The sequence below is a fragment of the Aedes albopictus genome, chromosome 1 (assembly GCF_035046485.1).
Source record: "Aedes albopictus strain Foshan chromosome 1, AalbF5, whole genome shotgun sequence".
Taxonomy (NCBI): domain Eukaryota; kingdom Metazoa; phylum Arthropoda; class Insecta; order Diptera; family Culicidae; genus Aedes; species Aedes albopictus.
This window is the reverse complement of record NC_085136.1, coordinates 124,385,480-124,411,961: the sequence shown is the minus strand read 5'-3', so window position 1 is coordinate 124,411,961 and position 26,482 is coordinate 124,385,480. Positions and strand designations below refer to the sequence as shown.

At 39.3% G+C, this 26,482-nt stretch overlaps 1 pseudogene; it reads right to left on the bottom strand.

Annotated features, from left to right (window-relative positions):
* Positions 1 to 387: 387 nt before the first annotated feature.
* On the bottom strand, positions 388 to 25,476 carry LOC115255150 (ankyrin repeat domain-containing protein 13B-like; annotated as a pseudogene).
* Between the last annotated feature and the right edge of the window lie 1,006 nt (positions 25,477 to 26,482).

Below are 26,482 nucleotides of genomic sequence, written 5' to 3'. Positions count from 1 at the left end.
TTTTAGCAATATACGCATGTGTACATAAAAAATATATTTGGTGCTATCTTTAGCACGCAGGCATCATTTTTAAATTTTGCACGTAGGTACTTGGCCGGCACGTCGAAATAGCAATTTTTCGATTATTAACGTGGTGCGCTCTTCGCTCTTCTGATGCTCACGTTCGCTACCGACGCTTCTATCGCGAATTTCGGGTACTTATCGCGTTCAGCAAGTGAAGAGCGGGATCTCTGGAATGGGGACAAAGCGAATAAAAAATCTTGTAGTTATCATATGGATAAGACATGAGTGTCAGCTTACCGATTTTAACGGAGATTCCCACAGTACGCTGCTGACAAAGGCTTTCAGCGTGGACACATGCGGGCATCAGGTCCAAAATGGGCAGCACTAGATCCGCAGCTTGATGCGGAACTGTTTGCTCAGTGAGCGCTTCACCTTGGCGGATATCCGTTTCGGTATGCTAACGTCTCGCCCCTGGAGATCGACTTCCGGCGAGAAGTATTCCGCAACGTTGGCTGCCGTCCCAACCGAGCTGGTAGTCTAAATTTCCGCTGCCGCTTTCCGCTTATGGACAGGGCTGTTGTTGGAACTGCTTCCATTATCCTGACCTAGCAAAGGTGACCCTTGCGGCCATTTCCATGAAGTGCTGCAGTGGTGTATTCTTAATGCGGGCCTCTTCCTCACTCAGGTGGCCAGGTATTCGTTTCTCATACGGGCTATGACTTCCACATTGCTTGCTCCGTACACCTTGTACTCGTACCCGTTGATGTTCTCGGTACGCCGTCGTTGGAATCCGGATTTATTCCGCTCGAAACTAATCTTGTCCATGTCGATGTGGTTACAAATAACGGGAGCCTGTAGGCGCAATTGTATCGATGTCTTCCGATACGATGTTTTGCATGCATGCTCTATCGACATTGCGCCGCGCCGGTATTGTGATCGATCTCGAACATGATAGCCGTCTCCGATTGGCCTTGAAAAATGTAGCTCCTATTTCCGCACTGCCAGGTGTTGTTATCGAACACCAACAGCGTGGTGTCGATCTGTACGTTCGACTCCCGTCCGTATTTGTAGGTATCGCTCGGGCAGACCCGAGCCATCAACGGTACCCAGCTGATGTTTCTCAACGTAGAAGTCCGGCGTTTCCTGAAAGTGCTGCAGCAGCTGTGGGATGTGTTACACTCATTTTATGTGGCGCTGTAGATCCCGGACCTCCAGTCCGGAGGTGAGGATGTTGGCATCGCCGAAGCAGATCGCTTCCTGCACCACTATGGAGTAAGGGAAAAAGACATTGAACATTACAAAATAAAAACAAAGTAAATATAATCAGAGTTTTATAAGCGCTAGGTATAGCTATATATTTTCTTTTGACTGAGTGAGAGTATAATCATTATCTGATCAATGGCGTGGCACAATAAAGGCTGGGCATCGAGGAATTCTGATCGAATTTAGATTACTAGTCTCGGCCCAGCTATCCTTACCTCCCCATGGTACCGGCCGGAAACTGCAAGAAACCTTAGGGAAAAATCGCTAAAGAAACTGCAGTCACTTATTAAATAGGTATCTCCGGTAGCTCTTCCATGGATTTTTATTCATGTCTCCTAGAGATTTTTTACTCAGTCTTGCGCTAGGGATTTTTTCGTAAGTTGCTCGTTGTTGTTTTTTTTTTCTCCAAGAGCTCTACATATGATTTTTTTCTCCAGAAGCTACTTCTGGGTATTCTCAATTTATTATGTTTTCAGTTCAAAACCGAATTAGCGACATATTTTCTTTGACTTCCGCTGCTTTTGCCTTGCGTTAAACACAATGTCGGAAGTGGGGCGCTGTATTGTACACCTGGTGCTCTATACAGCGCCCTACTTCCGACATTGTGTTTAACGCAAGACAAAAGCAGCGGAAGTCAAAGAAAAAATGTCGCTAATTCGGTTTTGAACTGGAAACATAATAATTGAAAATCGACTAACGAAGTTGGATTTTCCTCCAAATCCATGCGTCGGACCTAACTTCGGAATTGGTGCGCTGTATAGTAAACCTGGTCTGCTATACAGCGCACCAGTTCCGAAGTTAGGTCAGACGCACGGGTATGGACAAAAACCCATCTTCGCAAGTCGAAAATTCTGGTTTTCAACTGCACGGAGAATATTTTTCTGCATCAATTCCTTCTAGGCACATCCCTCAGGAGATCCTTGTAGGGACTTTTTGGGGTTTCTTTGCGGATGTTCCTCCAATTGTGTTTTTAAACAGGATGTTCCTGAAGGCTTATCTTTAGGAATTCCATTTGAGAAGTTTTTCTAGGGTTTTTTCTTCAAGAATACACCCTGAGAATCTCTCTCTCCATTTTTTCTCCGTGAGTTCTTCCTAGTGATTTAGAATTCCTCATTATTTTTTCTTCGGGAGTTTTTTTTTTTCATTTCTACTCTGGAGAATATTTTCTCCAAAAGTTCTTCGTTATGAATTTCCTTCAATAGTTTCTCCTACATTTTTTTCTCTCCGCTGTTGGAGAAATTAAGCCACTGCGTCCAATAAGCTGAATTTTTGTGGCATAACTCCACCTACATACATGTAGATGTGTTTGTTTAGGGACTCGTCCTGCAGGACTTACTTATTGGTATTTTTCTCCAGTGGAATTCCTTTTTCTGGATTTACTAACAAAATTTTATTTTTAAGGAGTTCCCCTTGAAAATTTCCACAAGTAGTAACATCTTGAAATATTCCCTGGAGTTCTTTCTAGTACATACTGTTTTTAATAGTTCTTCCTAGATATTTTCCTCTAGCATCTAGGAACTCCAGCAGTTTTTCCTATGTTTTTTTTCTTCAGGAGTCCCAGCTGGAGCTATTCAGGAGCATTTTCCTCCGGAAGTTTCTGCTAGGGATTTTTTTCAGTTTGTCTGAGGTGTTCTTCTTCTTCTTGGAGTAACTTTCCCACTGGGACAAAACCTGCTTCTCAGTTTAGTGTTCTATGAGCACTTCCACAGTTATTAACTGAGAGCTTCCTCTGCCAATGACTGTTTTGCATGTGTATATCGTGTGGCAGGCACGAAGATACTCTATGCCCAAGGAAGTCAAGGAAGTTTTCTTTACGAAAAGTTTCTGGACCGACCAGGAATCGAACCCGTCACCCTCAGCATGGTCATGCTGAATGCCCTCGCCTTTACAGCTATGGCTATAGGTAGGGGCCTATGAGTTCCTCCAGAAGATGAATAATATACTGGTTTTCTAAAGGATTCTAACCTGGGGATTTCACTCTGGGAATTCATCTTAGAGCTTTTCCTTATACGTTGAGAATGTTGCGTCTGAAAATTTTTCTACCAGACAAGGTGGCCACTCAAAACAGCAAATAAAATTCCCGAGTTTTTCCCGGTAGAGATTTGAAAATTTTCCCGATTTTGAAATGTAACTGTTTCTAGTGGGAATTAAATGTAACTTTCTCAGGAAAATTTAAGATGACACTAGTTTACAGCATTTTTGAACTCGGTATGCCGATGATCATTTTGAGTGTAGAATCATGCCCTGAGTTCGAAAACGAGAAGGAAAAAAAATACAGTAGAGCGGATTTTTTTCCGAATTTCCATACAAGGCTGTCGAATTGAAATCGATTTTCGTTCTGTTTTTAAGCAAAGTTGCTCCCTTCATACATCCCCATTTCCGTAACAAAAGCTCCGATTGAACTGAAATTTTTACTGTAACTAACAAACATCTAATGTCTCAAATGTTCGTTGAGAAGATTTTTTTAATTGAATTTTTCTTACTGAAAAAAAATACAAACCTTAACTATTTTTTGGAAATTTTGCTAAAATTTAAGGAGATTGACTATATAATCACCAATATTTCGAATCAAACTAATTTGATGCAAAAATTATGTTCAGATGACCGAAACATATTACATATTACATATTACTATTCATGCAAAAAGATTGAAAGTTCGTTGACTGCAACGCAAAATATTTGAATTTTAGTTAATTTCATGTTTTAAAAGCTGTAGAGCTCGATTTTAAGGAAAAGCTCAAAAACTGTTTTACTTAACCTTCCGTAACTCGCGCGGTTGACTACCTGTGTCAGCACCACGCTAATGCTTAGTACAAAAAGCGAGATTTTTTTCAACGTGTTGTACAAAATACAACAGCGCGATCGCTCGAGGGTTAAAAAAAATTGAAGCACGATCTTAATATCAGAACATATTTAATTATGCAGCAAAAATTTTGGTCGTTGATAGTAGTTCATGATTTTCGTTTTTTTTTTGTAAACTAGTGTGATGGATATTTTGAAAACCTTAGATTTAATATATTATTCACACTTCAGGTTTCGAAATAATTGAAATAATTTACAAAATATGTAGTGTTGTTTGATGAGTTTATCTCGTATCCTATGATGAAGAAAACTGACAAATTTCAACATGAAAGTCACGACATCAATCGTCAAATTGAAAAATTTATGAAGTTATTTGTGGAAATAAATTAAGAGAAAAATTGTGGAGGATCGTAACTCCTAAAGAAAACATTATAATTATAGGATTTGCTGTACAAATCTGAGGAATATCCATAAAAAGTAATAGGGTGATTTCTTAATAAGATTCTAAATTCGTAAAAACTCTGGGCAAAAACAGTATGCCCAGAAGAAACAAAAACATTGTAGATGGCCTTGTGGTGAAACACCCGGAAAGATTACTCGTGAAAGAATTTTGGAAACAATTTCTAGGGAAATCTCTGTTTACTTCTGGTGAATTCCGGGAAGAATTATTTATGGTCGTTATTAAGTTATTTCAATGGAAATGTTTCATGAATCTGTGGCGAACTTTATGGCAGAGTGAATGGCTACTGTAGGAAATCGTAAATTCTGAACGTTCTAATTCTTAAACGATTGCAATATGAAATTCCCAGAGCTTTAGTTCATAATGGTGTTTTCAGACATGTCATGAATTTCTCCGGGAATTCCTTGAAAATTTGTTTCTGAAAAAAAATTCACTAAAATTTCAGTAGAAGCAGATAAATTATTTGGAAATAATTCCATAAATAATACAATTATTGCTTCAAATGCTTTTGAAGATTCATTTCCTCAAATAATTTCAATTTGTAACTAAACAAAAACTTATTCTCTAAATCCTCCAGCATGTCTTCATATATTTCACCAGGAATTTATGCAAAGGCTTCACATAAAAAAATCCGGCAATTTAATCCGGCTTTTTGAAAAAAAAAAACTTCGAGGATACATTATAAAACTTTATGAAAAAACGAAAGAAATTTATCAAAATATACATAATATAAACTATTTTATGAATTCCAACAGAAACTAATGAGGAGTTTCTGCAGCTATCACTCAAGGAATCCCTCCTGGATGCTTTCTTACATATGTGTTTTCGAATTGTTTTTAAATTGCCAGAAATCTTTGAATTGGCCAAAAATCCAATCAGAGTCCTATCCGAATTTCTCAGGAATTTAATCAAAAATTCGTCCAGAGGCTATACCAAGTATTCTCGTAGAGATTGTAGCAGAACTTCGTCCTGAAATACACCAAGCACCAAGGGGTAGTCACTCTACACACTTCATTTGTGCCAACGTTTTTTTAATGTGCCTACCAGTGTGCACTGGTGTGCCCTAGTGTGCCGAGGCTCCATCCAGATTTCTACCATAATGACGGCTGCTATAAAAATGCTGACAGTTGTGCCCAGCCTGAACTGAAATTATAAAACAAAATCTCAGCAATCTTAAGCCAAGAAAAAAGAATCAGCTGTCAAGTGATCAAAAATACTACCGCAATAATTAGATGATTTTTTTTTTTAATTTTCATTTTTTTATATTTTATTTTATATTTTAGGCATGGTTTTATGTAGAAAACAAGCAATGTTTTCTAATACCTATTGGGAACCGGAGGAAGCCCCAAGGCTGCTTGAGCAAACGACAGTTTCCGGGGTGGTAATTCAAGATCTCTTAGATTCCGGGTCTCAGAGCGTATCGACGAGGGAAAATTTCCGGCATTGGTGGCTTCGAAGGCGGAGGAGGAGACCTCGACGATGGTGATGGTGATTTCGATGGTGATGCCAAGGGCTTCAAGATGAGATGAGACGGGAGCAGTTAGAGCAGTAGCGTTTCAGGAGTTTAGTTTAATTGATCCTACAGCAGCTCCAAATGGCCGTTCGGGCAAACGTTTTCACGAAAGCGTACTTGCAAGGGCTTCCTATTAACAGGATCACCGATCGAAAGGTCAGATCCAGTCTGGGGATGATGGCCCAAGTGTGATTTTTTCATGCGGGTACAGCCGTATGCTGTATAAACGGCTAACGATCACGATTTCAGAAAATCCCGTGTATTTCGGCTCAACGTGGTTTTTGTAACCAAAAGATTGCATGCTCGCTAATGCTGTCTCCCTTCATCCCCACCACGACCTTTTTCACCCGAAGCATTCATCCAGTTGTCATTTTTCATTCCTCCTGCACTCCTTTCTGGATGCGTGAAACCAGCCAGCCAGATTTGCGCTCCGCTTGGGTACCCCCAGCATAAGTCATTTCAATATGAGCGTTGTGATGAATGAGCTTACAACATTCTCCCCTAGTTTACCGTACTCTGGGTTGAAAAAAAAGATAAAGAATGTTAAATATGGATTATTTGAGATGGTTCTTATGGTAGAGAATTAGAAACCTTACTAGAATTGATTTTCTGATCGTGACCGATCATAATTTCGATTCCGTTTCAAACCCTTTCTAGAGAGATCCACATCAAACTTTCTAGAGTGTGAAACAAAGATATCAAGCTTTCGATCGTAGGGGTGTTAGCAATACACCTTGGCACAAGTTTCGTGACACAAAGGCTTAATGAAGCAATGCAGGAGTCGGATGCAGGATTCAAAATTGCTTTTAAAGTTATCCATCAGAAGCTTAAAACGTCTCCATTTTGGTAACTGTGGCGTTGGGAGTTTTGAATCGGACCTCAAAAAGTTGAATGACCACTCCGGAAGCTATTCGCCCTAGACCAGCGGCCTGGGGTTTCCACCTGTTCCCATCTGGGATTGCATCTTGTGATTTTAGGGTTCAAAAAGATCTTAGAAGATATTGGCTTGTTTTGTAAACCTTTTTTTGCAATTTCTCATCGTAATAGGCTGTTTTACCTCACGCAAATCTGACAGGAAAAGGCCTACTTTCCCACACCAAATTAACAGTGCTGTAATGGTTCATTACAGCACTGATTTGCGTTGCGTAATGAACCATTACAGCACTGTTTTCAGTTTTGATCAACTTCTTGATGCTTTCTGGACGAAGTTTTGAAAAATTGTGACAACTGCGCAGTATAACCTCAGATTTTCTTAAACATGGCTTTGAACATCAGTGTGCAGTTTGATGAAAATGTTTTGTTTAAAACTATCCTCAAGGGTAATTTATGAAATTGCAAAAAACGTTGTACGCAACTCGGTGCAGAACTCGATTTTTCCAGCACTCGTCGTAATTATCCAACTCGGCAAGCCTCGTTGGATAAATGTACGACTCGTGCTGTAAAAATCGTCATTCTGCACCTTGTTGCGTAAACTACTATTGTGCATAAAACCTTGCCTAAAATCTATATATATAAAAATGAATTTCTGTCTGTCTGTCTGTCTGTCTGTCTGTCTGACCGCTATGCATTCGGAAACTACTGAACCGATCGGTGTGAAATTTTGTGTGTGGGTGCTGTTGGGGCCGGGGAAGGTTCTTAGCTTGGTGTGAGACCTCTCCGGTCTCTGGAACGGGGGGCTCCCGTACAGGAAACTCTGCGGGGGACGTCCCTATGGAGCAACATGTCAAAAAACGCAGTAGTCAGGCAGTACGACGTTTACCGGGACAGCAATCTAGAGTGCGTTGCTAAGATCCCATTACTCAACAAATGTCAAATTGGTAATGTTCACGCAGCAGGATTTTTTTACCACGGAATTCGCCAGGCCCTAGAGGAGGTCCGGTTGGAGGACCATACTGTACGTTGTGGTCAGAGTTGTGGTGGGGATCTCTCAGGCAAGTACGCATGAACACCCAATTCTGCTTATAAAATCTGCTGAAGTTGCAGCCATCCATACCTGCTTTCTCCCATCCGCGCGCTGGTCGTACTTGAGAATGTCCAACCAGATCAACCGAAAATCACCAGTGACACACACTTCCGGCATTACATTAACGCTCGCTCTGACCCACTCCATTTCTTTACCGCATAAGTACATACACAACAAACCTTGATCATCAAGGACGAATGCTTTAAACATTATGAGAGCCTCTGCTCGCGCTGACCCAAACCAGTTCCTCTATGTCTCATGACAATGCCAATCGATGCCTGTCGTTGCCATCATCTTGGTAGTGGTCGGAATTATGGTGCAGGTCGCTTAGCCTGCAACCACAGGCATGTATGCGATTCGATGGTATCACATTGCCCGGAATGACATTTTACGGAATGACAAATTTCCCGGAATGAGGATGGAGCATTATGTTAATCCGCAGAACAACAGAAAGAAGATATCAATAGGCCGAAAAAGTCATTAGGTCGAATGGCTTTAATACTAAGCACAGGTACTGGGCAGCCTAATTGAATGATTTGGTTATGATGTACATAATACCTGATAGAACAGCCTATTTTTAAAAGAAGGAAAAATCCTTGGAAAAATCTCTAATAGAGGAGTTAGTTGCGTGGCCGCCAATAGTACAGAATAGCAAACCAAATTCTCACATTCCATCCCATCCTATCTCCCATAAAAGATTTTACCTTCTTTTGAAAATAGACTGATTTTCGAAGGTTATGTGCATACATAATCAAATCATTTTACTAGGCTGCCCAATACCCGTCCTTAGGATGAAAGTCATTCAATTCCATGACCCCTAATGACTTTATACATTCATTCCGCGAAACTAACCTTTTCCGGAAATTTATCACTCCGGGAAATGGTATTTCGGAAAATGTGATACCACCAATGATTATCCTCCTTTCAAAAATTTTACGAGTTGCGCAGCCATCCGTTTGTACCTAAACTCGCTGGACGTAAATAACTCAAAATGCACTACAAGAAGAGCCACCAATCGCCAGGGACGCACGCATCAGGCAATAAGAAATCCCTGCTAACTCTAAACCATGCCAACATTTCCACATCCAAGACACCGTTAAGTCAATGCCAGCCCACTTTGTCGTCCCGGTAAAATTTGTGGTGGAGGTCTTTCACAGGCAATATGCAAGGCAATATGTCAACTGAAAACAGCCGTGTGATATAAAAAGTGGCGAACACAGCAGTTGACCTAACGTATCTACGCGACGATTCCCAGTGAAACGCTATTAGTAATTAGTTAGATAAGTTTTTGTCGCTAACTTAAAAGAGCAAATGTGCTAACTGAAAATGCAAGGTGGTATAGATTTATTAGAAGTTTTGAAAAAAAAGGAATGAACAACCTGAGCAGTACAAAAGTTAAGGTAACTAAATTTGGTATCTGAAGGTTTTGAAGGCTAAAAATGTCCATAATCCATGAAGGCATAATTTGGAATGGTGTCCGGCCGACAGCCATTAGGCTGAACATCATACAACCAAATGCACAATATGTAAATATCTGAGATTTTTACTTTTTTTTTAGTAATAGGCTGTTATTTCAAGTCACACAGTTACATTGTTGTTCAAATAAATACTGAAAATGAAAACAGAAATGTTCCCTTCTTTTAATCAAAGGTTTTTCTTTCGAGTGGCATATTGTTGTTTAGCCTATGGCATTTGAACTGTTAACTCTGTGGTAGAATTTAAGACTAATAAAGAGTTAGCAACCATATTGCATAGGTTATCAAAGATTTTTCCTTCTTTTAAAAATAGGCTATTCTTTCACATTAAACCATTATGAAAGAGTGGAACGTCACATAAAAATTACATTTATACAGGCAAATAAAACATGAACGGTGTGTTTCTCAGATAAGAAGCATGTTTTAATAGAAGCTTGAACTTCTCATTAGACAAGCATGTGGAATTATGATAACAGATGCGAATAAATGCCCAAAATGGAAGATAATGAATGAGCGGAATATTCATTGGGGAATCCATAACATCTCAAATGAAGACTTAAGAAAGACTCCATGTAGTAACATCTGAATCTGAAAGTATGCATATCAGAATCTTTGAGGAAATCTTGATCAACGCATTTAAAAAGTCTCCGGGGGAATTGCACCGGATGTTGACAGGGATCATTTGGATGTTAACTAGGTTTGTCTTACGCTCATGTTTTCCTTTAGGAGTCCATCCAATTGTTTCTTAAATTATTGGTTTAGAAATTATTGCAGACATGGATTTCTTTAGATTTTTTTATCCAACGATTCCTACAGAAATTCTTCCAGGAATTCGCTAAGAAAACTGTCCAGTGATTCCATTAGGAATTCGTCATGGGGTTTCTTCAGAAATTCACCCGTGAATTCCTTCTGTGATTTTTTCGGGAACAACTTTCGGAATAGTTTTAAAAATGACTCCAAGCATTCTTCTTGGGATCCCTCCAGAAATTCCAGAAATTCAGGAGTTGTTCCAGGATTCCTCTGTGAATTCTTTCAGGGATTCGTCTTAAAATTCCTACATGGATTCGTCCAGGAATTCCACTATAAAGTCCGCCAGAGATTCTTCTAGAAATTCCTCCAGGTATTTCCCTAGATATACTTGAAGCAATTCTCCTAGAGATTCCACCAGGGGTTCATCCAAGAACTCCTCCAGGAATTCTTTCAGGGATTTCTTCAAGAATTCCTCCAGGGATTCTTCCTGAAAGTTCACCAGTGATTCTTCAAGAAAATCCTCCAGAAATTTCTCTACGGATTACTCTAGAGATTCCTCCAGGAGTTTCTTAGAAGATAGCTCAAGAAATTTCTCTAGAGATTTCTCCAGAAAACCTCTCAGGTACGTCTACGAATTCTTTTAGGAATTCCTGCAGTAATTCTTTTAGAAATGCTTCGAGACATTCCTCCAGGGATTTGAATAGGGATTCCTCCAGGGATTCATCCAGGCATGCATTCAGGATTTAATTTTTAGATAACTCAAGGAATTTCTCTAGAGATTTCTCCAAAAAGTCTCTCAGGTACGTCTACGAATTCTTTTATTAATTCCTCCAGTAATTCTTTTAGAAATGCCTCGAGACATTCCTCAGGAAATCTTCCAGGCATTTCCTCCAGGATTGCCACCAAGAATACCTCCAGGAATTACCCCAAGAATTGATCCAGGAATTGATCCAGAAAATCATTCAGGGATTCCTTCTTGAAATTCTTTCAAGAATATCTTCAGAAAATCCTCCATGAGTTTTTACAGGGATTTCTCCGGGAATTCATCCAGGGTTTCCTTGAGGAATTTTTCCAAAAAATATCTCCTCAACATTTCCTTATATTAAATATCCTTAAATATCTCCGAAACATTTCCTCCAAGGATTCCTCCAGAGATTTCTCCAGGATTTGTTTCATGGGATCTCTCCAGGAATACCAACATCATTTCCTAAAGGAATTGGTCCAGGTATTTACCACCAATTCCTTCAGGGATTCCTCTAAAGATTCTTCCAGAGATTAATTTAGGAATTCCTTTGATAATTCCTCCAATAATTCACCCAGATATTCCTCCTAGAATTTTTCCTGGAACTCCTCCAGAAATTCTTCTGGAAATTTCTAAAAAAAAATTCTGCAGGGATTACTCCAGGAGTTTTTCTGAAGATTTCTTAAGGATTCCTCGAGAAATTCCTGCATCCATTTGTCTAGAGATACCTCATGAAACTCCATAAGGGATTCCTCGAGGAATTTCTCCAGAAATTCTTCCTCCAGGGATTCTACCTGAAGGTTTTCCAGCGATTCTTTAAGAAAATCTTCCAGGAAATTCCTCCAGGAGTTCCTCTGAAGATTTCTTAAGGAATTTCTCTAGATATTCCTCCAAGAATTCGCACAGGCATGTCTCCAGGCGTTCAGGAGCTTCGCTAGGGAATACTTTAGGGATCGCTCTAGGATTTCCTCCAGGAATTCTTTTAGGAATACCTCCAGGATTTCCTTCAGAGATAATCATAGGGATTCCTCCAGGGTTTCATCAAGGCATTTCATCAGGATTTTCTTATGGGACTCCTCCAGGAATACCTTTAAGAATTCCACCAGGAATTACCCTAGGAACTCCTGCAGAAATTACCTCAGGAATTCTTGCAAACATTAATCCAGTAAATCATTCAGAAATTACAACGGCAATTTATCAAGGAATTTCTCAAGGAAATCATCCTCCCAGAGTTTATACACGCATTATTCCAAGAATCCAGGGATTCCTCCAGAGATTTCTTAAAGAAATTATACACTGTTATGAAAGGGTGTTAAGAGAAAAAATGAAAACAATAAATAACATTTGTTCGGACAATTCAAACACAAACTGTTTATTTCTCAGATGAAAAGCGTGTTCTGTAAGAAGTTCTGTTCGATTAAGCATATTATGTTCTATACGATGCTCTATTATATATACAACTGACTTTGCATTCCTTTTGTATTCGATGATATATTAGAACGATCGGCATGATTTTTGCACGGTTCAACTCGACTTCAGGGTGGAAATGTTTAGATGTAGAAAAAGTTGGGAAAATCAACTACATAATTTATTTAAAAAAAAAACGGTGACATTACTAAAATATGCATGAGATGCGAAGAATTTCAAAAACAACACAGTAAAATTAATATTAAATGCGGTAGATAATTGTAGAAAAAAAACACCAGCACATTTTAAATGGGCAATACAAGGTTTGCCGGGTCAGCTATATATGTATATATATATATGGCAGTGGCATACGTGGGACCGCGCATAACTTGCGAACTGAAGGTCCGATTATGACCGTCTTAGTTTTGATCTGTTAGTTTTCACCCAAGGAAGGTTTATGAGTCATAAAACATGAACAATTGAGAGCTTTTGAAAATCAATCTTCCATACATTTTGACCGGGGGCTTGGTCTCGGATAGAAACTTGAATCGTCAAAAAACACAGTAGGCAAGACAAAGTTTGCAGGGGACAGCTAGTGTAGAATAAAAAAATAAATTTAAAAACATCCTAATTAAATTTTTATCACTTGACAGCTGATGTTTTTTTTTCTTGCCTTCAAAGATTGCTGAGATTTTGCTTCATAATTTCAGTTCAATCTGGGGCACAAATATTGTCAATTTTTTATAGCAGCCGTCATTATGGTTAGCGTGTGAATTTGTGCCTGCCGGTGCCACTCGTGTGCCAGGTGTGCCCAAGGCACACTGTGTAGAGTGACTACCCCTTGCCAAGCACTTATTTTTATAACGAAGTTATCGTTTTTTATTGCTCATCCTAGGGATTTTTCTTGAGGACATTCCTCAAGTTCCTCCTAAGTATTTTTCTCCATCAGTTCCTACAAGGTTTTTTCCAAGAGTTCTTTTTTGGTTTTGCCTTAGTATGTTTTTTTATGAGGATTTTTTTCCGGTTGTTTTAGGAATTTTTTCCGGAATTTCTTCAAGTGATTTTTTTTACAAAGTAGGTAAGTAAGTTTACCATTAGTTTATAGTTTGTGAATGTGCTTTCTTAAAAGGATGCATAGTCCACTGCACGGTGTTCAATAAGTTCGGATACACCATATAACTTGAGTTAATTTCACATCTTTTAAGTTTACATCGCACTATACTAAATTAAAATAACTAAATCAATAGACAAAAGCTTTACACTGCTATTTCATTGATGATATGGTGATAAATTTGCAAGTTTAGTCAAAATGTGCTTACATCTATGAAAAAGGCATAAATACATTTTATAAAGCCAATTTTGGTTCAAATTTACCACAATAGGGATATAATCAAGTTTTGGAAAAGATAACTATGGATTAAACTGAGATTAACGCAGCCTTGCTTTTTGACAAAACAAAAATAATTAAAACAGGTATAGCGGCAATTTTAGCAATTTTAAAGATCAAAATAAAATGAGTCCGTACTTCACCCAATCTGAATCTTATAGATTATTTCGTATGGTCATAGTTGCTACCACTAATGCTGAGGACAACAACCTAATTTGATTTAATTTAACACCATTACTCAATAAAAACTAGACAAAATACCAATGACAGAGAGTGCGTGCCGGCCAGAAGGAACTTGAGACACATTTGCAATTATTACAAAAGTATAAAGGACAGTTTATTTCAAAACATGTACTGTATTTGATCAGTATTATGTGAGCTTTCAATTAATACATTCACTTTGCAAAACTGAATTACAGATGGGAAATAAATTGAATTTTACTGTGTATCCGAACTTATTGAACACCGTGTAGAAGTACATTTTTTTGACGTAAACTACGTCTATGGGGAAGGTACGGTACTGTACCACGGCACCGGGTGTAAAATGAAAATCTAAATTTTGCGACCGTCACGAAATTATGAAAGATTTTGCACGCTTATAACTCAGCCATTTATTGACCGATTTTTAAAATTTTGCCATCAAACAATCGCAAAACTATGTCCCTTTCATGTCAAATAGAGAAAACTATTGATTTTCAACAGCAAACTATTGAAAATTGCGGAAAAGTGAACCTATGTTTTAATTTTATCCAGCCAATCACGAGCGAGCACATTTTTTGGGTTTTCTCGCTTGGTATATAAGTTATTCGCCTTGACGGAACTCTTTGAGAGAATTGCGCTGTGCGTGAAAACAATTTTTTTTAACATGGGAAAGGATAGGAGCTGCATTTTCAAATGCTTCTAAAATATTTTAGGGACTTCAGATTGAAAAAAGAGTTAATGTTTTGCAATATACTTTCAATTAGCTACACTATAACTGGTTTTAGACAAAATGTTTTTAAATCACAATGTTATGTCTATAATATAGCGTATCAAAATCTCATTCGATAACATTAAGAACGTTTTGCTTAAAAAAATTTCTATAAAGAATTAGAAGCATTTGAAAATGCAGCTCCTATCCTTTCCCATGTTAAAAAAAATTGTTTTCACGCACAGCGCAATTCTCTCAGAGAGCCTCCGTCAAGGCGAATTGTCTTCTTCTCATCTTCCATCATTCTTCCGCGACACCTCGAGGGGAACGCATCGGAGGACTGCTAGCCAGTTTCTCCGCTTGCTTCTCCCTTCAGTATGCTTTGGCTAGCCGAGCGTGGTGGTCGTCGGCTGTTGCCACTTGCTTTACCAGTCGTCGTCGCGTCGCCGTGCGTGGTACCAGTGGGGCAGCCAACCAGACCGGATCAGCTCTGCGAAAATTTTCTTCATTCTGGCTTCATCGGGCGTCCGGGCAGCGCAAGCCAACATTGGAATTAACACAATTATGGAACGCGCTTGCAGTAATACTGCAAGTAAATTAAAACAGCCCTTGAAAGGGCTACGAAAATGTCCCACGGGAGTGAATCGAATAATTCTCAGGAGGAAAGCCTCCTTCAGTATTGCGCAGTTCCCACCCAACTGGACCCCTTTCGCAGTTAGTATAAGTGCGGGATCGTGAATAAAACTGCGATTTTGCATCGAATCGTTTCGGTGTCTTCTGCGCACTTATTCAGCACTTTGTAATGCATAAGTGCGCAGAAGACACCGACACGATTCGATGCAAAATCGCAGTTTTATTCACGATCCCGCACTTATACTAACTGCGAAAAGGGTCCAGTGGGGTGGGAAATGCGCAATATGTTCTGCCTAGGCATGCGCGGTGGTCATCGGCTGATGCTAGTTGTCATGACAACGCTGTGCGCGGTACCAGTGGGGCCGCCAACCAGTTCACACTGGATCGGATCTGCGAAAACTTTCTCCATCGGGCGTCCGGGCAGCACAAGCCAACATCGGAATCAACAAAATTATGGAACTCGCTTGCAGAAATACTGCAAGTAAATTAAAACAGCCCTTGTAAGAGCTTCGAAAATGTTCCACGGGAGTGAACCGTATAATTTTCTCATCAGGAAAGCCAATCACTGTGAGCGCTGTGTGAAAATTGAACTGCGCTTTGTCGTAACATTGAGATATTCAATTCAAATGTGTGAAAACTGCGCTAGTTGATTGGCAATTGGAAAACATTTTCTTCAACTCAGATGATGAAGAAATTTTCACTTTGATGAAATGTATTACTCAGTGTTGCCATATTTCAATGTGTGCAAATCTTCGCAAAATTCTTAAATGTTCTTTACAATTTTGCCGAAAAATTTATAGATTTATAGAAATTATTTGTTAAACATTATAATTGCGCTGATCGATTTGCAAAAGTTCAATGAGATAATTATTATTGGAAAACATTTTGTGTGCACGGTGCGAAAATCTGTATGGCATCACTAATTTACACCCCTCTTTCATCTAACCAATCACGTGCGAGAGGGGAATTTGAACCTCTATAGAGGTAATCACGTTCAAATGTATGCGTGCCTTTTTTGTAGATGTAGTTGTGAAACTGCGAGGAAAATATTTGCACTCTTGCCCCGGACGTTAGTTTTATCATTATTTACCCGTTTTACCCAAATCGATTGGGTAATATTTGCATATGCAATCTGAGTAGCCTTTCAATCGGCGTGCACTTTTGTGTGAGGAAAAATATGCGCTAGTGTTCGTGTGTTGAAATGTCACTTATCTCTATGCCGTCCAGCCGTCTAGTATATAAGTTATTGTCTTCTTCTTATCTTCCATCATTCTTTCGTGACACCTCGAGGAGAACGCATTCGAGAGTTCGAAGGTACGCTGCTGCCACCTGGAAAAAGTTTACTGTATGCGTGAAGGACCGATTTTTTAGCATGGGGAAGCATAGGAAGTCAGTTTTCAAATGCTTCCAAAAAATTCAAAACAATATATAATTAAAAGCGGGTTAGTGTACGTGATGAGAAATTCGTTTAGCAAACTTTTTAGCATAGAATTTTGATTAAAAATTTTTTTCCCAGATTAGGTACTGATTGTGTAGAAAACGAAGATTCTTAACCCGCACATCAATCCGTTTTTAATTAAATAATGTTATGATTTTTTTTAGAAGCGTTTAAAAATTGACTTCCTATGCTTCCCCATGTTAAAAAATCGGCGCTTCACGCACATGATCAACTGTGGTAATTTGCTTCGTAGTCCCCAATTGGGGACTACGAAGCAAATTACCACAGTTGATCATGTGCGTGAAGCGCCGATTTTTTAACATGGGGAAGCATAGGAAGTCAATTTTTAAACGCTTCTAAAAAAATCAAAACATTATTTAATTAAAAACGGATTGATGTGCGGGTTAAGAATCTTCGTTTTCTACACAATCAGTACCTAATCTGGGAAAAAAATTTTTAATCAAAATTCTATGCTAAAAAGTTTGCTAAACGAATTTCTCATCACGTACACTAACCCGCTTTTAATTATATATTGTTTTGAATTTTTTGGAAGCATTTGAAAACTGACTTCCTATGCTTCCCCATGCTAAAAAATCGGTCCTTCACGCATACAGTAAACTTTTTCCAGGTGGCAGCAGCGTACCTTCGAACTCTCGAATCGGAGTACAGCTAGCTAGTTTCTCCGTTTGCTTTTCCCTTCAGTATGCTTTGGCAAGCCAAGCGCGATGGTTGTGCCAACAATCAATATGCAGGTAGCGGTTTTGTTGTGACGCCAGTCATTCCCCCAGTAAATTCGCCCAATCCTATTTTCATTGACGCGGCGCTTCTAATGTCAGTTTGCTCCGCCCATCATTATCAAAGCAAACTAAGTCCGCCAAACTAAAAAACCATGGCAAGGGCCATAACACCACAAAAGTCTCTTGAATGCGTTTTGTCCTCTGTCACTCTTACGGCCGAGTGATCAGCATGTGAGCATGTCAACCATAGGGTTCTTTGTTCAAGACCGGTTGGCGGCATGAACTTTTTTGAGAATGTTACTCTGCCATGGTAAAGTACACTCAGGCAAATAAATCTAAGATTATCAAAACGTCTAACTTATGAAATGGCCTTTAAACAATTTATAACGGTTAGAATGAATTCTATAAGGTCGGTTTATGGCGCAGAATCGACTCACAGTTTGGCTTTTATACACATTTAGCAACACGATATTCTCAAGCGTCGATAGCCGCGTGGGTTGGGCACGGGCTTAGTGATCTCGACGTTCATGGATCGATTCCAGTCTGCATCATTTTATGGTTTTTCTGCTCTTTTCATAAGTTTGTCTTATGTAATTAGGTCATAATAAGCATGTTCAATTTTCATAAGGTATTCTTATGGCATCCATACTTTACAGTTATGGCCAAATTTCATAAGATATTTTGATCAATTTCGGTAGTTCACTTCGCTGAGTGTAGAGAACAAAATTTGAAATGCTGGCTTTCAACCAATTCAGTTGATTTTTGAAAAGTACTATATTTCGAAAAAGAGATCAATTGGATGAAAGCAGCTGATAAATTGTGGGGGTCGCAATGAACCACCACCGTGTATAACTAATTCCGACTCAAGTGCTAGCAATCCTGCGTGAGAATTCGAACCGCTGGCTCGAGGATAACCCAAAAAATTTCCTCTGGTATCATTTCTGAGGTTCCTCCGGACGATATGTCTATTCTCCGGCAGTCTGGCCCCAAGTGGACTAACTGGTCAGAAGACCAACTACTTTGTTCGGAATGATTTCCGCAACCGGGACAACACAAAATTATTCCTTTAGCCACACCGGTAAAGTTACAGCTGGACGGAACACCTAAAACCATTAAACATTTCCTAAAAACAAACCAAAGTCAATGTTGGAAATTGCGCTGATTTTTTTTTCTTTCCCGACACGTCAATAAACAAGCGCGATTTGCTCGTTGTCATGGTCACTAAATTGGCGAACTCAGTCTTGCTTTGATGAAAACGGGCGGAGCCAACTGACATTGAAAGCGTCGCTTTAAGAAAACCAGTATTGGGCGATTTTACTGGGGGAAACATGGGGGAAAAACTGGCGTCAGAAATCGAACTGAATTTGTTCCTGACATTTATGTCTTAGTATTAAGTCTATGGTTGTGCTTTCGTGTGTTCCCTTCGCATCGTCGTCGTGCGCGGCGGTACTGGAGCCCCCACCAGCCGGTTCAAACTGATGCACGGCAAAACTGATACGACACGGTAGCCTTGCTGCCCGACGACGTTTTGCACAGCATCGTCACGCAGAGCTAACGCTGCCGATCTGGATTTGGTTGTCATAATTACCGAATTTCACCTCATGTACGCAATAATTGAACAATTATTGTTCAGCATATAGATTTAAACAGCCCTTCTAAGGGCTTCGAAAATGTTTTCCACAAAAGAGAACCGAATAATTTTCCAAGAAAGACGCCGGGTCACACAAACTTCTTCTCATCTTTCATCATTCACACCTCGAGGGGAACGCATCGGAAGACTGCTAGCCAGTTTCTCCGTTTGCTTCTCCCTTCAGTATGCTTTGGCTAGCCGGGCGCGGTCGGTTGTTGCTAGTCGTCTTTGCATCGTTGTGCGCGGTACCAGTGGGGCTGCTAACCAGTTCACACCGGATCAGATCTCTGGTGCGGCAGGAGCGAAAACTTTCTTCATTCTGGCTTCAAAGGGCGTCCGGGCAGCTTTGCAGAAGCCAACAAAATTACACCGCTGAATAGCGCTTGCAGTAAAACAGTCCTTGTAAGGGCTACGAAAATGTCCCACGGGGGTGAAAGAATAATTTTCTAAGGACGAAAGCCCGGGACACAAGTGTCAATCACTATGAGCGCTGTGTGAAAATTGAATAGCGCTCCGTCGCAACCATGACATATTCAATACAAATTTGTTTAAACTGTGCTAGTTGATTGGCAATTTCGAAAACATTTTCTTCTTCTCACATGATGAAGAAAATTTCACTTTGATGAATGTATTACTCAGTGTTGCCATATTTCAATGTGTGCAAGTCTTCGCAAAATTCGTAAATCTCTACAATTTTGCCTAAAAATTTGCATGATTTATCGAAATTATGCAAATGTTCAATCGAAAGCATTTGGTGTGCGTTGTGAAAGTGTCGAAACCACCGAGAATTTAAAATCAACTGCATCAAAGGCGCGGAGCGGAAATTTAATCATGTTTTGTCGCATAGGAGCTCAATTTTCTGTAAACTTGATTCGAACAGTTCTTTAAAGGGCCAACAATTTTCTGAAAGATTGTACGGTGAGTTTTCCGAGAAAGTTGCTACCGCCAAGAATTTGAAACCAACTACATCAAAAGCATTTTGTGGAAATCAATACGCATCTTGTCGCAGAAAAGGCAACATTTCTCTAGTGCGAAAATTCCACTATTGCATTCCTTTTCATCATAACAAGTGTTTGAACATTGAGACTATCAAACCAATTATTCTTACAAAGCCTATCATCGTCGCTGTTCTGACATTTGTTGGCAGAACAACGAAATTATTGATGACACGTGCAATATTTTTAACAAATTCTGGTTCAAACAACCCTTTTGAGGGCTTCATCAGCAGTTTTCAGAAAGAGTAAACGGCAGATTTTCTGACAAAGTGACGCTGGTGGTCACATAAGTGTGCAACCTCCTACTAATAAACTAAATGCAACAGCTTGTCTTATCACCTGGCCGTGTCACCGAATCTGGCGAGTACGCTTCCTTCTTGCGTGTACAGTGTATAGTTATAAAGGAATTTCTTGAGGCTTTGCTTATGCTTCAAACTTTGTAATAAATATTTCCAACACAAATCCCCAGAATCCACCAGAATCTTGTAGAATTTACCTTGTTAAAATTAACGATTTCCAAACCATTAGCCACTACAAATTCTATTATTGATCCAAAGAAATTGCATAGTAGTCCTTTGTCGTTCATAACAAACTGTTTTACGTAGTTTACGTCATGCGGTTGTGTCTTGTACACACCCCTCTGATTTTTTTGTTTTTCCGTTCTCTTAGTAGATGTTCTTTCTTCTATACCCTAAGCCAAATAGTATTTTGTTTTATTGTGTTAAGTTGGTTGACTGAGAACTAAGTGTCCACTACAAGAAATTAGTCTATGCTACAAGGGTCCAAAAGGCTTATCAAAGAACTTTTTAATTTTGACGAAATCAACATTTTTCATTAAAAGTTCCTGCTGTGGATTTAAATTTCGCTTGAAGATTTTTCTCCAGAAGTACCTGGAAAACAATCAAAAGAAGAGCTCCAGTAATAATTTCAACATAAATGTCTGGAGGAATCCCAGAAACAATCCTAGAGGAATCCCAGAAGAATTCCTAGAGTAGATTCCAGAAAACAGTCCTGGATTGCCGGAAGAATTACAAAACAAATTGTCTGAAGAATTTGAGGGGAACGACGCAGTATTAATATAAAAAAACGTAAAAGTTTGCCGTCTTTTCAGTGGATAATGCCCACTTTTTATGGGATATTGCGTCTTTTTTGGATTGTGAAAATTTGTGTCTTCGCTCCAGGAGGAATTGCCAAAAGAACCCACGAAGCAATAAAAAATCTGAAGGAATTTGAAAAAAAATCGCAGATTGCAGATCTCTAGGATTCAGGAAAGCAAAACTAGACGGATCACAAGTATTTCTGGAGGAATCGTAGAAGGAATTCCTTAAGTACAGATACGAACCAGACAAGGGCTGAAAGTCTCTTAAATAAAGACAAATCAATCAATCAATCCTTAAATAATCCCAGGAAAAATTCTTATGAATTTTAGAAGGAATTCTGGGGAAACCCAAATAAAATTCCTGTAAGAATACCAGAAATAATTCCTAGAGGAGTATCAGGCAGAAGCTATTCCTGGAGGTATTCTATAAGACTGCTGGAGAAGTATCAAAAGGAATACCATAAAGAATTCGTAGTGGTACCGTGACCGGCCTTTATTCTGAGCAGTCCCTAATTCTGCGTACTTTCACGAACTCGATTATCCGTAGTCAAGTTCTGGCGCTTCCCAAAATAGTGATAGTATCTCACAAACGGAGTTTTGTGAGAAGCTGAAATTTTGACTGATCACTAATCAAAGTTGGCTTGACAAAATGTCAAAATTTCAGCTTTATAAATTATTCCGTTCCCTAGATATATGTTTGGGAAGCATCCGTATCCGACTCCGGATAATCGCCCAACTAACAATCACTCATTTTACAAGCACCTTTACGACGAATTGATTCAGCATGATGCTGAATAACATTTGGATAATTTTCAGGCACAACCTTTGTTCGGGTTTTGTTCACACAAATTTGGAGAAACTTTAAAGCATAGTGTTGTGTACCCTCGTGTGTACCAACTGAAATGTTCGTTGTTAAATCATTTTACAAATATATAGTAAAGCTGTTATTCAACTTTAGAAAAAATGATTAAAAATAAAAAAATGCAAAATTTTTCAATTTCCACGAGAGTCTATGATTGGAACTTAATGCTGTGAACAAATATTGTGAAATAATAACTACACATAAATTTACCTAAATCCAGATTCGAACTCGAGACCCGTTGATTGCCAGCCGCATGCCTTCCTATCTGCGCCATCCTAGAGATAATGAATTGCAGCGCTCAAATCAAAACATAAACTTCCCGTGGTTTAATAATGATCAGACTCTGACTCCTATACAGCAGTGGTGAATAAGCACAACATTATGGTTAACGACTGAACAACAGATTAATTCAGCTGTTGTTCGGTAAAAAACACGTGTTTTTTATCATGTGCTCTGAGTCGAAGTATGATGAAACGAAAGCGCTTATTTGACTTGTGAAAAACACATTATACAGATACATGTCCTAATTTTTACATGAACTTAACAAGAAGCAGAAAAAAGTCTTGTTAAACTATGTTGTAAAGGAATTACTGCGCGTCGAATAAAAATCTTATTAAACGCTTGAAAAGTGTTTTAAATTACCATTGTTGATACCAATACGAAAAGTTGAACATTGGCTACTTTTTCAATTGAAAAGCATTTGTACAGTAACGTGTACAGCATAATTTTAGTTCAGCTATAATTACTATTATAAAGCAACAATTCAGCATGCATGCTTGATTGCGGCTGGCGATTGTTAGTTGGGCGAATCCGACCTGTTAACCTCAAAATCATAGATGATAGTTCAATTTAAGCAAAACATATATTTTTAAAAAAGAATATTGTTTCAATAGTAATGAAAAAGTTTGTAAAAAAAATATTTCAAACTAACGATCATTATTTTGTAAAAAAAAAATAAAGTGATTTTGAAAGTACTGGAAATTGCCTGGAATCTGTGTCCGTTAGCAAAAGTGCTAAGAAGTTGCCTAATCAGTTGAAGCATTTTGCGACACATAATTATTGTGAATATGAGCCCTCCACGGTATCATTTATTTAGCTTTTATTGTGAGATTATCTTAACCATTCCGAAAATGGGTACCGCACGGTACTCCTGCATGAATTTCAGAAGGAACTTCTGGGAGAGTTCCACAAGAAATTTCAAGAAGAATACCAGACTGACTTTCTAGAGTAATCTTAGAAACTATATTCCTGGAAAAGTCCCAGAAGGAAGTCCTGGAAGAACTCCAGAATAGATTCCTGGTAAATGCCAGACGGAATTCCAGGAGGAATCCCAATAATAATTCTTTGAAGAATACCAGAAATAATGTCTGAAGTACCAGAAGGAATTTCTGAAAGAAAACTATTAAAAAAAACTACTAGAGAAATGCCCAAGGGTTCCTGCAGAAATTCCAGGAGTTCCACAGCAGAATCCCAGAAGGAATTTTTGGATAATTTCCAGAACAAATTTCTTGAGGTTTTCGAGGAGAAATATAAGAAGAAGTTCTCGGACGAATACTAGAAGTAATTCCTGCAGATTTCTGTAAATTCCCGGGAAAATCCCAGAAAGATGTCCTGGAGCAAACCCTGGACTAATCTCAGAAGGTATCCCTGAATGCCTGAATAAATCTTAGAAGATATTTTAAGGGAGGAATTCCTGCAAGAACACCAGCAATAATTCTCGCAGTACCAAAAGGGAATACTAGAAGGATTCCTAGATGAACACCACAAGCAATTTCTGTATAAATATCAGAATTCCTGGAGAAAACCCACTAAGAATTAGTTGATGAGTACTAAATGGAATGTTCAGAGGAATACCAGAGGGAACTCTTGAACAAATATTAGAATGAATTTCTGGATAAATCTGAAATAATTTCTAGAGGAACCACAGAAGGGATTGTAGAGAAATCTCAGAAGAAGCTCCTGCAAGAATATCAGAAATACCTGACATTTTTAGAAATGAATCAAATAATTTCTAGAACTTTTATCGCGAATCGCATATCTGTCCCATTTGCATAGGAAATCCAGCAAAGATGGGACTGATATGCGATTCACGGCAGTTTATTGCATTTATTTATTTTTTATTTTTAAGATTCAGATGAATTAATGTAATTTCTGGCTTAAATGATGAATTCCTTAACAAATTCCCGAACGAAGAAGAATGTGAGATATTTCAAATACACCGCTTGAAATTTCTTTAAAGAATACTAGTTTACCTCTCTACGAAATCGGATAGAACTTCATAGGAATCTAGGGGGAAGAACCGGAAAATCGGGCAAGACTGCTCGATTTTTCACTGGTATCAGGCAACACTTCAGGAAAACCAGAGTGATCCAGAGCAATCCAGAGGAATTCTGAGTTACACTTCGATAGCAGAGTTACTCTCGCTGTATCTGTCTTGCCCCTAGATAGGAATTTATCGATTTTTTCTGAAAATTTAGTCAGAGTTTTCAGCAAAAACATTTCGATTTGGCAATAGTTTAACTAAAATTTTATTCAGGAAATTCATCTGATCAATTCATGAGTTCTTCCAAAAAATATCAATACCTAAAATATTTCATATTTTTTTAATTAACTACACAGAAATCTCTCAGAGGCTGTCCATTAAGGTGAAACATCAGGAAGTCCCATTGCAATTTTGCATACAAACTTTAGAGGCACAAATCCGACGAACGAAACACCGAACCAAGGCGCACTTGTTTATCCTGGCTTTGCTCTCTTGCAAAAAGAGGCAGCTTTTCCTAATCAGGCGCATTTGTTTACGAACTTTTAAGATTGGTGCTCTTGAAAACGAGAGTAGGGGTCCAAGTCGGCCATTGTGGCAACCATATTTCTATTCTCTGAAGTTTCTCCTTAACTACGTAGACTGATGTTTCGGTCATCTTAGAACACCCCCTCCTCCTCGTAGACGTTGACTACACAAAATGTAAATGTTTATGGATTTTGGCTAGATCCTGCCCAGCCACATGTTTCTGTCGACTTAAGGCCTTCTGAACTCCACCCACAATCCTCACCACCACTAATAGAAAGCGCAAACCTGCAACCCCCCATCAAGCATTCATAGAAGAAATGTGAACTACAATTCAGCCACATCTAGTTTCTCCGTAGAGATCTTACCGTGTGTAGTCCAGGGAAAGCGGATCTGAACCGGATGGCCTACAACTTTCATGTCCGCTTGTCGACACTCCTTGGATCAGAAGTAAAAAGCACCCGATGTATGCAAATTGTCACATCAGATACTTTATGGGCCAATTGGTCGAACAAACGGTCAGCGTCTCCTCCAGCATGACGTCGCCGGCTTCGAGAGACTTGTCGGCGTCCATACTAGTCCACCTTTGGGGTGCCGTCACGCTTTTGTTGGCCACATTCATTGGTTCGGGTGGTTAGAGCTAGACCGTGATCTCCTCAAACTTCACCGGTTCCACCACCACCGATTACTGCTCTTACAACCGCCTCTTGTCTGCTGCTACGGAGGGATTTCGATACTTCGATCCTTTGGTATTTTAGCCCGACTTGCGTCGCCCGTCAACTGATGGATCCTTCAACCGAAGGACGATACTTTCGCCCGAAGAAGCCGGAGCATTTGTTCCCGTTGCAGTGAACTGTAATAGAAAACATGTTAATTTTTTAAATGACTTCTCAAATAAGAGAAGATTCATTCACAATAAAACTATTCCACTTACCGTGTAAACAACCCGAACGCGCGATCGCATTGGGACTCGCATCGATCGTCAGCTCGGAATCCACCGTAAGGAAATGATAGCTCTCGTCCTTCTGGGCCACTTTATGCCTAACATCTGCGCCAGTTCATCATTGTTGATTCCCTCGCCAACGACTCGATCATGAACTGCCCATACCGGATGTCCTCCTGTGCTTCAGCCTCCAGCGCTTCTGTTATCCGCCGGGCAGCCAACGCTGGATACTGCCTTTTCTCGAAAGATTGTTTCTGGCAGGTTTCATAAGCTTAACACACCAGACACCGATTCCGACCCGCATGGCTCATTGCCGTGCACTAGTAAACGTTATTTTCCTGAAAATAAATAATATTATTATTATAATGATTGTTAGTTTTAGCACCAAATCCCGACTCACAATTTCTTAGGGCGCCTTCAGCGGTCATATACTTGTTGGCAGAAACAGGAAACACAGCGGACGGGGAATGCACCGGGGATTCGGGAGAAGCCAGCGGAATAATCAGAAAAACACGCGGAATAACTTTAACGATAGTTTTATTGTGCGCAAGTTACAGAGTTTGTATGTACGCGACGAGCGATAGAATTGAACTGAAAAATAACGGGTTTCTCTCCTCGAGCACGAAAGGGTGCATGGTTGCCAGATAGCGGGAACATATATTCGTGCAGTTGTGAAGGGGTACGC